The 14914-nt window shown below is 35.3% G+C and overlaps 1 non-coding gene across 1 annotated transcript; it reads right to left on the reverse strand.

The window, feature by feature from the left end:
- Nucleotides 1–14012: 14012 nt before the first annotated feature.
- Nucleotides 14013–14138, reverse strand: LOC125349810. Its single transcript, XR_007210614.1, has one exon. It is a non-coding gene; the product is annotated as a U6atac minor spliceosomal RNA (small nuclear RNA).
- Between the last annotated feature and the right edge of the window lie 776 nt (nt 14139–14914).

Genomic DNA, 14914 nt, shown 5'->3' on the forward strand with positions numbered 1-14914 from the left:
CAAAAATAAGCATAAACATGCACATTCCAAGTTAATGAAAGTATCATATTGCACTTCTTTGAAAGGCATTGTCAGATGAACTCTAAGTTCTAACAGTTTGTTCTTGCAAAAACAACACTGACATATGGCAATAGCGTTTATAATTCAAATTTCTGGGGTCATCTAGAAGTCAATAAAGTAGCTCTGCTGATGTAAACTCTGTTGGTTTACACAAAGGAATTTGACCAGCTGTCAGTGATTCAGGAAGACCTCAGTTGGAGCTAAAGTGGGAAGTCATCACTAGTCAACAAATATTTTTCATCAGGCCAGCCCAGGCATGTCAGTAAGGAATGGCAGAGGTGCAAGAATGATCAATTACGTATGTGGCTTTGTAAGCCTTTATTTTTTACCACATCTGCTAGGAAATTGTTGTTCCAATGTAGGGCATATGTTGTTATTAGTGTGGACAGGGAATTCAGAGTCAAGAATGTGATAAAGAATTCGGGTCATTTTTTGATCATCTATAATACATTAGTGCCATGTTACTTAATTATAAATGCCTGTCAGAGTTTAAACACAATTATGATTTTATGGCAATATTCAGTTTCTTACATAATACAGGAAAATCATTTTCATATTTTGGTTGTAGGTAATGAGATGTTATTAACTGTACTTTTAATATTAGTTCTATTTCTATTTGTCTATCATTAAGAAAATGTATTCTTAGACATACAGAAGTAATTTTTGAATGAATTTTGAAAGTGTAACTACAGTTAATTTAATAAAAATTGTGTAAGAAAAACGAGGATGTAAGATATCACAAGAAATGTACCCCTTTGCACAACACCTTGTCAAAAAAATTTAATTAATACAAAAAAAAATAAAAAACTTTCAAAGTGAAAAAAGTGTATAACAAATTATTGGATAAATATATAACTATACTACAATGTGTTTTTTGTAATTCTACATTTTAATACTTTTCAATACATTACTCTGAGAATCAGTCCATACCTTTAAATTTACATTGAAGTCAGATTGAAAAATGGACTAACAGACTAAGAAATTTGAGAAGTTTTATTATTAACAGAATACTGACAAAACAATAATTTTATTTTTAAATTTTCATACAAAATTAAACAAAATATTTGATAATTATTTTTACTATTAAGGTATTTTGTCTTTTTTCTAGTATTGGCTTCCATCTGTAAATTTAGCTACTCAGGAGGCTGAATGGTATAGCCACAGTAATCTTTCTTCCACTTAATCCTGTCTCCAAGAGTTTTTGTCATTGTCCAGTATGCTAATGGATGAGGATTAAGACACTGAGAGATATTTCAGATCTAAAATATAATATCTATATCTACTTAGAACATAAATATGATAACCTGTTGGAATATGCCTGAAGTTTTAAGTTCCAAGAATTGATTCCTTACTGTAACCTAGAATAACCCACATCTACCAAAAGAAAAGGAAGAAAAAGTACTGAAAGTTGTAGGTCAACAAGCATATGTGGAGTAAAAATACAGATGGTTAGATGATTAATTTTCAATTTTTGCATAGGTACACATGCAAATATATATATATATCCACATATTAACCAGTATAATTATTTTTAAAAAACAGTTTAGAACCTAGAACTATGGCTTCTTAAATTAGTATCACTTTTTGTGAGCATAGGCTCATAAATTGGATCAAAAATCAAGATCCATCTTTCTGCTGCCTCCAAGAGACACATCTATCCAGCAAAAGTAAGCATCTTCTAAAAGTGAAAGGCGGGAATCAAATCTATCAAGCAAATGGCCCCCATAAGCGGGCTGGAGTTGCAATCCTAGTATCAGACAAAATTGACTTCAAATTAAAAAAGGTAAGAAGAGACAAAGAAGGTTACTACATACTAGTAAAGGGATCTCTCCTACAGGAAGATATAACCATTCTAAATAGCTACACACCAAATTCAGGAGCACCCAACTTCATCAAACAAACACTACTGACTCTAAAAACACTCATAGACCCAAACACATTGATAGCTGGGGACTTTAACTATCACCTCTGGACAGATCAACATGCCAAAAACTGAACAAAGAAACCACAGAACTAAATAATTGCATAGACCAACTAGACTTAACTGACATCTACAGAATATTCCACCCAGCAAAAACAGAATACACATTCTTTTTGGCAGCACACGGAACATTCTCCAAAGTAGATCACATCTTAGGGCACAAAGAAAATCTGTACAAATTCAGAAGTGTCAAAACCATTTCCTGCACTCTCTCAGACCACAATGGAATAAAATTAGAGCTCAATTCAATCAGCCAACACAGAAAATCCTACAATTCATGGAGACTAAACACCACACTGCTGAACCATCAGAGGGTCATTGAAGAAATTAAAATGGAAATTCAAATGTTTATGGATTTCAACCAAGTTGAGGACACAAAGTACCAGCTCCTTTGGGACACAGCAAAGGCAGTACTCAGAGGAAAATTTATATCTCTGAGTGCATACTTCAACAAACTGGAGAAACAGCAACTCAATAATTTAAAGAAGCACCTTAATTTCCTTGAGAGAGAATAACAAGCCAAACCCCACGTCAATAGACGAAAGCAAATAATTAAAATCAAATCAAAATTAAATCAAATAGAGATGAAAAAAACCATCAAAAGAATCAACAAAACAAAGAGTTGGTTCTTTGAAAAAATCAACAAGATAGACAGACCCCTGGCAAACCTGACCAAGAAACGAAGGCAGCAGAATCAAAGAAACAAGATAAGAGATGAAACAGGTAACATCACCACAGAAATAACCGAAATTCAGAAATAATAAGGGACTATTTTGCAAACCATTATGCCAACAAAATCGAGAACTTGGAAGAAATGGATGATTTCCTAGAAAAAATTCATATCCCCAAACTCAAACATGAAGATTTAAACCATCTAAACAGACCCATATCCAGTACTGAAATAGAAATGACAATAAATGATCTCCCATCCAAGAAAAGCCCAGGTCCAGACGATTCAATGCAGAATTCTACAAGGCCTTCAAGACAGAACTCACACCAATATTTCCCAAACTCTTTAATGAAATTGAAAGAGAAGGTTCACTTCCAGACTCATTCTATGAAGCCAGTATAACCCTCATCCCAAAACCAGGCAGGGACTCACCACAGAAAGAGGACTATAGACCGATCTCCCTGATGAACATAGACGCAAAAATTCCCAACAAAATTCTGGCCAATCGACTTCAACAGGTCATCAAAAAAAATCATACACCACGATCAAACTGGATTCATCCCAGGGATGCAAAGTTGGTTTAATATACGCAAGTCAATTAATGTATTCCACCACATCAACTGGAGCAAGCTAAAGAACCACATGGTTTTATCTCTTGATGCGGAAAAAGCATTTGATAAAATCCAGCACCCATTTATGCTAAAAGCCCTGGAAAAACTGGGATTCCAGGGAACATTCCTGAATATAATCAAGGCAGTTTATGACAAACCAACAGCAAGCATAACTCTAAATGGGGAAAAACTAAAGCCATTCCCTTTAAAATCAGGAACAAGGCAGGGATGTCCACTCTCTCCCCTGCTCTTCAACATAGTACTAGAATTCCTAGCCAGAGCAACTAGGCAAGAAGAAAATATAAAGGGGATCCAAATAGGAAAATATGAAGTTAAACTTTCTCTCTTCACAGATGACATGATCCTATACCTAAAGAATCCCATAGACTGTACCCCCAAGCTACTAGAGCTGATCCAAAAATTTGGCAAAGCTACAGGATATAAAATAAACCTTCAAAAATCAACGGCCTGTCTCTATGCTAACAACCCGAAGACCGAGGCTGAAATCAGGAAAGCAACTCCTTTTGCAATAGCCCCCCAAAACATAAAATACCTAGGAATAACCTTAACCAAAGAAGTGAAAGACCTCTTTGATGAGAACTTTAAAAGCTTGAAAACCGAAATTAAGTCAGAACTAAGGAAATGGAAAAACCTCCCATGCTCCTGGATTGGGAGGATTAATATAATCAAAATGGCAATATTGCCAAAGGCTATCTACAAATTCAATGCAATACCCATTAATATCCCAACACCATTCTTTAATGAAATAGAGGAAGCAATTACGGAAATTCATATGGAACAATAAAGGACCTAGAATAGCAAAAACACTCCTAAGCAGGAAGAACAGTGCTGGAGGAATTACAATATCCAACTTCAAGCTGTATTATAAAGCTATAGTAATAAAAACAGCTTGGTATTGGCACCGGAACAGGCCTGGAGACCAATGGAACAGAATTGAAGACCCGGGAATGAACCCACAGAACTACGCCTACTTAATCTTTGATAAAGGAGCTAAAACAATAGTATGGAAGAAAGATAGCCTCTTTAACAAGTGGTGCTGGCAAAACTGGCTCAACACTTGCAACAAACTAAAACTAGATCCTTATATATCACCCTGCACCAAAATCAATTCCAAATTGATTAAAGACCTTGAAATCAAAACAGACACCCTGAAAACACTAAAGGAAGGAGTAGGAGAAACACTTGGGCTCCTTGGCACTGGACGGAACTTCCTTAACAAAGACCCAGAAAGGCTACAAATCAAAGAAAGGTTGGACAAATGGGACTGCATCAAACTGCAGAGCTTCTGCACGGCAAAGGACATAGCTTGCAAGATAAACAGAAAGCCCACAGACTGGGAGAAGATCTTTACCGGACATTCAACAGACAAAGGCCTCATCTCTAAAATATATGCAGAACTAAAAAAATTACCTTCTTCCAAAACAAAACCGCAAAGAACCAATAGCCCCCTCATCAAGTGGGCTAAAGACTTACAAAGAGACTTCTCTGATGAGGAAATGAGAATGGCCAGGAGACATATGAAAAAGTGCTCTACATCACTGGCCATAAAAGAAATGCAAATCAAAACAACATTGAGATTCCATCTCACCCCAGTAAGAATGTAATATATCAAGAAAACTAACAATAACAATTGTTGGAGGGGATGTGGCCAAAAGGGAACCCTACTTGATTGTTGGTGGGAATGTAAACTGGTTCAGCCACTCTGGCAAGCAGTATGGAGATTCCTCAGAAGGCTAAATATAGAACTCCCCTATGACCCAGCAGCCCCACTTTTGGGTATCTATCCAAAAGACCACAAACAATATCACAGTAATGCCACCAGCACAACAATGTTCATCGCAGCACAATTTGTCATAGCGAGAATCTGGAACCAACACAGATGCCCCTCCATAGACGAATGGATCAGGAAAATGTGGTACATATACACAATGGAATTTTATGCCTCTATCAGAAAGAATGACATTGTCCCATTTGTAAGGAAATGGAAGGACTTGGAAAAAATTATACTAAGTGAAGTGAGCCAGACCCAAAGAAACATGGACTCTTTGGTCTCCCTTATTGGGAATAAGTAGTACAGGTTTAGGCAAGTCATAGCAGAGCATCACAAGGCCCAATAGCTATACCCTTATGAACACATAAGATGATGATAAGTGAATTAACTCCATGTTATGGAAACAATTGTTATATCACAGTTGTAACTACTTTCAACATCCCATGTGTATATGTAGCTTCCATTATTGATGATGTTCTTGTATCACCTTCCTATGGTTGTACCTACACTATCTCTGTAATCTTATCTGAATATATTGGAAACCATGTATACTGGTATTGGAACTAGGATATTGAAAGGGAATACCAAAATTGAGAGACACAGGGTAAAAAAAGCCAAACAACTACAAAAGCAATACTTGCAAAACTGTTTGGTGTAAGTGAACTGAACAACTCGGGCGGGAAAGGGTAAGGTGGAGGGGGGTGGGAGGTATGAGGGTCAAGGTAACAAACAGTACAAGAAATGTATCCAATGCCTAACTTATGAAACTGTAACCTCTCTGTACATCAGTTTGATAATAAAAATTTGAAAAAATAAAAAAAAGCTGTAGTAATAAAAACAGCTTGGTACTGGCACCGGAACAGGCCTGAAGACCAATGGAACAGAATTGAAGACCCAGAAATGAACCCACAGAACTAAGCCTATTTAATCTTTGATAAAGGAGCTAAAACAATAGTATGGAAGAAAGATAGCCTCTTTAACAAATGGTGCTGGAAAAACTGGCTCAACACATGCAACAAACTAAAACTAGATCCTTATATGTCACCCTGCACCAAAATCAATTCCAAATGGATTAAAGACCTCGAAATCAAAACAGACACCCTGAAAACACTAAAGGAAGGAGTAGGAGAAATACTTGGGCTCCTTGGCACAGGACGGAACTTCCTTAACAAAGACCCTGAAAGGCTACAAATCAAAGAAAGGTTGGACAAATGGGACTGCATCAAACTGCAGAGCTTCTGCACGGCAAAGGACATAGCTTGCAAGATAAACAGAAAGCCCACAGACTGGGAGAAGATCTTTACTGGCCATTCAACGGACAAAGGCCTCATATCTAAAATATATGCAGAACTAAAAAAATTACCTTCTTCCAAAACAAAACCGCAAAGAACCAATAGCCCCCTCATCAAGTGGGCTAAAGACTTACAAAGAGACTTCTCTGATGAGGAAATGAGAATGGCCAGGAGACATATGAAAAAATGCTCTACATACTGGCCATAAAAGAAATGCAAATCAAAACAACATTGAGATTCCATCTCACCCCAGTAAGAATGTCATATATCAAGAAAACTAACAATAACAATTGTTGGAGGGGATGTGGCCAAAAGGGAACCCTACTTCATTGTTGGTGGGAATGTAAACTGGTTCAGCCACTCTGGCAAGCAGTATGGAGATTCCTCAGAAGGCTAAATATAGAACTCCCCTATGACCTAGCAGCCCCACTTTTGGGTATCTATCCAAAAGACACAAACAAAATCACAGTAATGCCACCAGCACAACAATGTTCATCGCAGCACAATTTGTCATAGCGAGAATCTGGAACCAACCCAGATGCCCCTCAGTATACGAATGGATCAGGAAAATGTGGTACATATACACAATGGAATTTTATGCCTCTATCAGAAAGAAAGACATTGTCCCATTTGTAAGGAAATGGAAGGACTTGGAAAAAATTATACTAAGTGAAGTGAGCCAGACCCAAAGAAACATGGACTCTATGGTCTCCCTTATTGGGAATAATTAGTACAGGTTTAGGCAAGTCACAGCAGAGGATCACAAGGCCCAATAGCTATACCCTTATGAACACCTAGGATGATGCTAAGTGAAATGAACTCCATGTTATGGAGACAAATGTTATATCATAGTTGTAACTACTTTCAACGTCCCATGTGTATCTGTAGCTTCTATTATTGATGATATTCTTGTATCACCTTCCTATGGTTGTACCTACACTATCTCTGTAATCTTATCTGAATATATTGGAAACCATGTATACTGGTATTGGATCTAGGATATTGAAAGGGAATACCAAAATTGAGAGACACAGGGTAAAAAAAGCCAAACAACTACAAAAGCAATACTTGCAAAACTGTTTGGTGTAAGTGAACTGAACAACTCGGGCGGGAAAGGGTAAGGTGGAGGGGGGTGGGAGGTATGAGGGACAAGGTAACAAACAGTACAAGAAATGTATCCAATGCCTAACTTATGAAACTGTAACCTCTCTGTACATCAGTTTGATAATAAAAACTTGAAAAAAAAATAAAAGAAACAATTATATGTACCACATCCCTTTGATCCATCTATCTACTCAGGGGCATCTGGTTCCATATTTTAACGATACTAAATTGTGCTGCAGTGAACATAGTTGTGCTGGTAGTCTTATTGTGGTCTTGTTTGTGATCCTTTGGGTAGATGCCCAAAAGCAAGGCTGCTGGGTCATGGGGGAACTCTATGTTTAGCATTTTGATGAACTTTCGGAGTGCTTTCCAGAGTGCTTGAACAAGTTTACACTTCCACCAACAGTGTAGTAGGGTTCCCTTTGGGCCACATCCCTGCTAGCATCTGTTGTTATTAGTTTTCTTGATAACTGACATTCTTACTGGCGTGAGGTTGTTTTGTGTGGCATTTCTTTCTTTTTTTTTTTTTTTCTTTTTTGGCCAGTCCTGGGCCTTGGACTCAGGGCCTGAGCACTGTTGCTGGCTTCTTTTTGCTCAAAGCTAGCACTCTGCCACTTGAGCCACAGCGCCACTTCTGGCCATTTTCTGTATACATGGTGCTGGGGAATTGAACCCATGGCTTCATGTATATGAGGCAAGCATTCTTGCCACTAGGCCATGGTCCCTGCAAGTTGACTGGCATTTCTTTTATGGCCAGTGATGTTGAGCATTTTTTCATGTGCCTCTTGGCCATTCTCAATTCCTCTTCAGAGAAATCTAAGTCTTTAGCCCATTTGTTAAGGGGAAAGTTATTTCTTTGAGGATTTTTTTTTTTGAAGGAACTTTTTTTTTTGGAATTCTGTGTTTCTATCAGAAAAAATGGCATTGCCCCATTCACATGGAAATGGAAAGACTTGGAAAAAAATCATACTAATTGAAGTGAACCAGACCCAAAAGAACATAGACTCTATGGTTTCCCTCATTGGCAATAATTACTACATGTCTAGGATAGTGCTAACAGAAGATTACCATGGCTCAATAGCTATGTCCACAATAGCTTGTGATACTAAGTGAAATGTGCACTTATGAAAATAAGTGGTTTATCATTGCTGTTGTTATTTTCAACATACCATGTGAAATTATGCCTTTTTCTTTTGCCTTTCTTCCCCATGATTTTACCCGTGATGTCACTGTAACTCATTTTGGTTACCTGGGTATTGTATATGTTTATCAGAACTGGGAAGTAAAGGGGTACAACAAAATGAAGAGACAAAAGGTAAAAGATGAACCACTGCAATCAGTACTCACAAGACAATATGCCTTAAACCAACTGTACAACTCAAGGGAAGGGATTAGGGAGAGGGGTAGGTGGGAGAAAAATGAGGGAAGAGGTAACAAGTTTGATAAGTAATGTACTCTCTGCCTTCTGTATGAAACTGTAACCCCTTTGTACATCACTTTGACAATAAATTAATTAATTAACAGATAAAGGAATAATTGTACCCCATAGATATAAATGTAAAAACCACAATGTGATATCATGTTTTAACAATTGCCTCCAGTAATTCATGTGTAATTTAGCAGAAAATAAGATTCTACTTTCATCCCTATTACCTTTTGGTTCAATAAATTTGAAAGCAAGGGGGAATTCTGAGATAGTATAATGATTATATCCTTTATGTAAAAAGAAAGGCATGGATCTAGCACAAATCCACAGGTGATATTTGAATGTAGCAATTTTTACATGTTTTCACACTTGTGTTAATTTGAAAGACAGCTAATATTGAATTAGTTATCCAATACAATTACTGAAAAGTCATTAAAGGAACAACATTTAGGATTTGGGATTCCTACAATTGAATTAAATCCTGTTAAGCTACTTAATATTTGCCATCTGCTAAGTCATTCACGATGTCACATTAATCATTGCCTATGCTATTAGTCTCTCTGAAAGACTCTTACTAGCTAAAGAATGAATGTTCCTTGAATAAAGAGAATTTTTTAATTAAAAATGAACATTTATATATGCTTTAGTCTTTCTTGGTAACTTTTACAAGTAACAAACATAAAGTAACTTAAGATTTTTAAATTTACTTTTACCAATCTAAACTATTTGTGTAGGCCTGTTGTAGAGTTTGCACATTCTATCTTCAAGTGTAATTTTAATATCTTGATAATAATAAAATTCTAATGCAAATTTATGGAGTGAGAATTTTTTGTAACTGCATTGAAATTTATTATCCACTGGGCTGAAGCAATGCTTAGGGATACTGTCATCCTCAATTATCAATTAAGATATGGAAAAATTATATGTGTTGCCAAGAATTGGGACATAGCATAAATATTTTGGCTATTGTCACACTATATTCCATAAAACTTCTACTGATATTCACAGTCAAAGTGTTGTATGTTCAAAATTTTAAACAATAAGATAATATCACATAAATGATACTTTTATTTCTGAAAAACAGTAACATGAAAGTCCATTTTAAACTTACTTTGTGGCTTACCTATCAAACTTACACCCTAGAGGAAATAGAGGATCAAAATACATTCAGTATGACCCATTAAGTATGGGAACACTTATTGACAATTGTCTGATCTATGTGGCATGACTTCACAAAAACCTGTTGTCATCTATACCACTCAATAAAGTATACCTGTATAGATGCATAAACTAAATAAACTTAATCCTTCACTGCTGACTAAGAAGAATTAAATATGAACTCTTAGAAACAGTTCTGATGAATACTGGTTTTTGTTGGGTTTTTTTTTTAAATCAGAGCAATTATTCAAGTTGTTGATGGTGTTCATCATGTTCCTGGCATTGAAGTTATAGAATCATGCCTCGTTTCATTTAAAGGGACATACATCTTCAAAATAATAATTTTGTGATACTACCAGACCAGTCATCAATAACCAAAAAGTACATTGTTTTCTGAAAGGTCAAGCCTCATCTAACATATCCTAAATATACAAGAGTCTTCTGCCAAGGTATTCATATAAGAGTTCTTTTCTTGCAACTGCATTCTGACTCCTTAGTCTCTTTGTAGACAATTCAAATAACCTCATAAGCAACATCTCTGCATTTACATTTGTTCCAGCACAGTATTGAAAAGGATCCCAATTCCAGTATGCTAAGATAAGTATCCTATCTGGAACAATACTGACATTATTACATATATTCCAGAATTGAATGTTTTGGAATGAACTGTATTCTCCTTATATTCATAACAGAGCTCTAACTCTTGGTTCCTCAAAATATATAACTGGAGGAAGAACCATTTAGAAAGAGATTATGATAAAATGGAAGTCATTGGAATGGCAGTAACTGTTTGTTCTGTCCTTATAAAGGGAATATCTTGATACAGGAGCACCAGGGTTATGCTTACGAAGAAGAAAGACCATGGTAAAATCCCACTAGACACTTATTTATGAAGGAGACAGATATAAGAAAAATTTTCCTGGTCTGACAACTTGATCTTAGATTTAGAAAAGATAACTCTGTTATTTAAATCATTCAGTCTCCTGTTTTCCTCAAGAAAACAAATGCATAGAGCTACTGAAAAGTTGCAAAAAGGAAAAACAAATCCTCATCAAATACTAAATATATGTAGTACTTCACTGAATTCCTCCACTGTAATTAATATATATTCCCTGAAAAAAGAATTACTGATAACATATCATTTTATAGACTTTTCTGATTCTTTTTGCATTTTATTTTTACTATGAATTCATTGTCTAATAGCAAATGTCAAAAATCTTTGTACCTACAATTGTTGTTTGTTAATGGATTCTTATGATATAATGATGTATTTGCAAAGCATGATAAAATGCATGTATCATGTATCATGTATCATGCAAAGCATGATACAAAATGATGAGTTTGAAAGTTAAAAAAACCTTTTGAGCAATGTGTAATAAAGTGGTTTTATCTTTAAAGTTTTATTCTAAAATATAAATATACCAATGGATATTTAATAAACTTTATATAATGCTATATTTAGAAAAAGAATATAGAAAATACATTTACATATACAAATACATGCTAATGTACACCTTAATATATTCCTTTTTAGAAACAACTAAATGTCACTTAATTACAAATACTAAAACAAATAAAATATGTTTTAGTTGTGCTTTTCAATGCTAATGTGTTTCATTACTCAATTATTAACATAATTCTTTTCTTTTTTATTTATTTTTTATTACTATATATATATTTTTTATTTATTTATTTATTTATTTTTTGCCAGTCCTGGGGCTTGGACTCAGGGCCTGAGCACTGTCCCTGGCTTCTTTTTGCTCAAGGCTAGCACTCTGCCACTTGAGCCACAGTGCCACTTCTGGCTGTTTTCTGTATATGTGGTGCTGGGGAATTGAACGCATGGCTTCATGTACACGAGGCAAGCATTCTTGCCACTAGGCCATATTCCCAGCCCCATAATTATTTTCTTTTATTATGCACATTTTAGAATGGTGATATTTGTGCTCTGAGAGATCAGATTTCCTTACCACATGATGCTTACAATCTAATGAGGAAAATAATATTCAACCAAAACTGTGAATGTATATATGTATATAATTATTCATAATTTCAGGTGTTAATGCTTTATTTTAATATGTTATAAGGTGAATGTCCATAAGTTAGGATGGATAGTGATGATTTCTCCCTTAGTAAGTCAAGTAAGTCTTCTGAAAATGTTGTCATATAAAGAAGAGTAAGTTCCAATTACAGGAAAGTGGAATTCAAATAAAAATGTCTTGAGAAAAATTAATTTAATAAGTTAAAGGCATTGGGAAATTGAAGTGTGTGTCATCAGAGTGATATAAGAAAGTAGAGAGTAAGATCTAAATGCGTAAGGGTAGCAGTTTAATTTATTTTAGAGCATCAATAATTTCAGTGAAGTGTTTGATTTCATTTTCCCCTGTTTTTGTAAAAAAAAAAATACTCTCTGAGAAGTTCAGCATATACATAACTGCAGTCATTTAAAGCAAATGAAAGAGCCTAAGCCTTTAAGAGCTTTCATCTATAATACTTGACACACAAAGGCAATTAGTTTATTTCAGAGAGAGCATTTCAGAGTATGTTTAATTTTATCTAGCCCTCTAATCCTCTTAAATTATTTTGCCCTGAAATAATTACAGAAATATTTTTCTACTGACTTTACAGAGGACAATTAGTGAAAGATATATCATATTATTTTAAACATTCACATTTGCCAGCTTGAAAAAATGCATAAAGAATTTGTTGAGTGAAAGTAGCATTTTCTTTTGTCATTACATTTTAAGAATATTCATAAATTAACCCTAAAAGTACAATCAGTAATTATTTCAGCAGGTATTTATTTACCTAGTAGTCAATGTAAATGCTGAAGATATAAGGACATTCTCTCATTCATGGGGTTAATCAAAGCCTGCTTTAAAATTTTTGACTTAAGGGCTGGGGATATAGCCTAGTGGCAAGAGTGCCTGCCTTGGATACACGAGGCCCTAGGTTCGATTCCCCAGCACCACATATATAGAAAACGGCCAGAAGCGGCGCTATGGCTCAAGTGGCAGAGTGCTAGCCTTGAGCGGGAAGAAGCCAGGGACAGTGCTCAGGCCCTGAGTCCAAGGCCCAGGACTTGCAAAAAAAAAAAAAAAATTTGACTTAAACAACCAAGTGTTATAAAGGGAGCCAAATTCTCTTACTCAAAAGGTAGAATATAAGATGATGAAGCAACATATTAAATTTGATTGGAATTAATGTGATTTTGAAATTATAATTTCAAGATACTGGTTTCTTATTAACATCAGTAAATTATGATTTTGAATGATAATTCCAATACAATGATTACTTTTTAATAACATCAAATGATAAATACATTAATAGATTTGTACAGAACTCATAAATTCATGCAGATTACCTTCTTAGTCCACAAAAGTAATCTATTTTATATTTATACTACAATTATAAACCAAGTAAATTGTATTTATAACTTTATAATTTATATATAAATTCTAATTTCTTTTTTTTTCTTTTTTTCTGAATAATTATTGTGAAAGTGATGTACAGAGGGGTTACAGTTTCATACTACGGCAGTAGGTACATTTCTTGTGCAATTTGTTACCTCCTCCCTCATTTCCCCCCTCCCAGCTGCCATTTTCTCTCTCCCCCCATGAGTTGTTCAGTTGGTTTACACCAAATGGTTTTGTAAGTATTGCTTTTGGAGTCATTTGTCTTTTTTCTCTTTGTCTCTTCATTTTGATATTTCCTTTCTATTTCCTAGTTCTAATATGGGTATATACAGTATCCAAGGTGCTCAGATGAGATACATTGATAGCATGGGGACAACCACAGGAAGGGGATACAAGAGGATCATCAAGAAAAAGAAACTACGGTTTCACATGGCATGTTGAAAGTAATTACAACAGTGATATAACACTCATTTTCATAACATGGAGTTCATTTCACTTAGCATAAAAACAATGGTTAGATGTCACGAAGTAGGTAGCAATGCCTTAACCATATGCAGGTTGTCAGGCCCAAAGGGTTCTTCCATTCTTGTCAAGGGGAGTTCTAACCTTCTCTCCTTTCATACAACATTGTTTTTCCTTCCCATTATATGTGAATATAATGGGATAAATGTTGCATCAGTGTGGTAGCTTTTATTATATGTACAAATTCAAAGGTAGAAAAATAATTATAGTATAATTATATACATATATATTATATACATATATATTATATACACATGACATGCATTAACTAAAACCAAACCATAGAAGAATCATGGGAAAACCCTACAGATTGCGGAAGCTCGGCTTTTGCATTGGTTGTTTTCTCTTCAATAAAGTTCTTGATATAATGCCTCACTGAAAGCTTTCTATGTATTCAATTTCAAAATCAGATGTTAGAGGAGATGGAATGAAGTTTAGTAATGGCTGCTAGTGACATCATTTGTTTGGAAGTAATAAAATACTTTCTGTCATGCACAGGTGGCACACGTCTGTAATCCTAGCTACTCAGGTAACGTACATCTGATGAAAGCAGTTCAAAGTTAGCCAGTGTAGGAAAGTCTGTAAAACACTTTCCTCCAATAAAGTACTCAGAAAAACAAATAAACAAACAAACAAAACAGATATTGCTCAAGTTCTCAAGTGGTAGAGTTCTAGCCTTAAGCAAAAGAAGCTCAGAGACATTCACCAGGCCCGGAGTTCAAACCCCAGGACTGGCAGGCACACACTCATGTGAACATGCACAAACACACACACACACACACACACACACACACACACACACACAGAGAGAGAAAGAGAGAGAGAGGAAAAGACTCTATCCCTCCTTCAATAACCATGTATTATGGTCTGATTTTATCACAG

The sequence above is a fragment of the Perognathus longimembris genome, chromosome 3 (genome assembly GCF_023159225.1).
Source record: "Perognathus longimembris pacificus isolate PPM17 chromosome 3, ASM2315922v1, whole genome shotgun sequence".
NCBI lineage: Eukaryota > Metazoa > Chordata > Mammalia > Rodentia > Heteromyidae > Perognathus > Perognathus longimembris.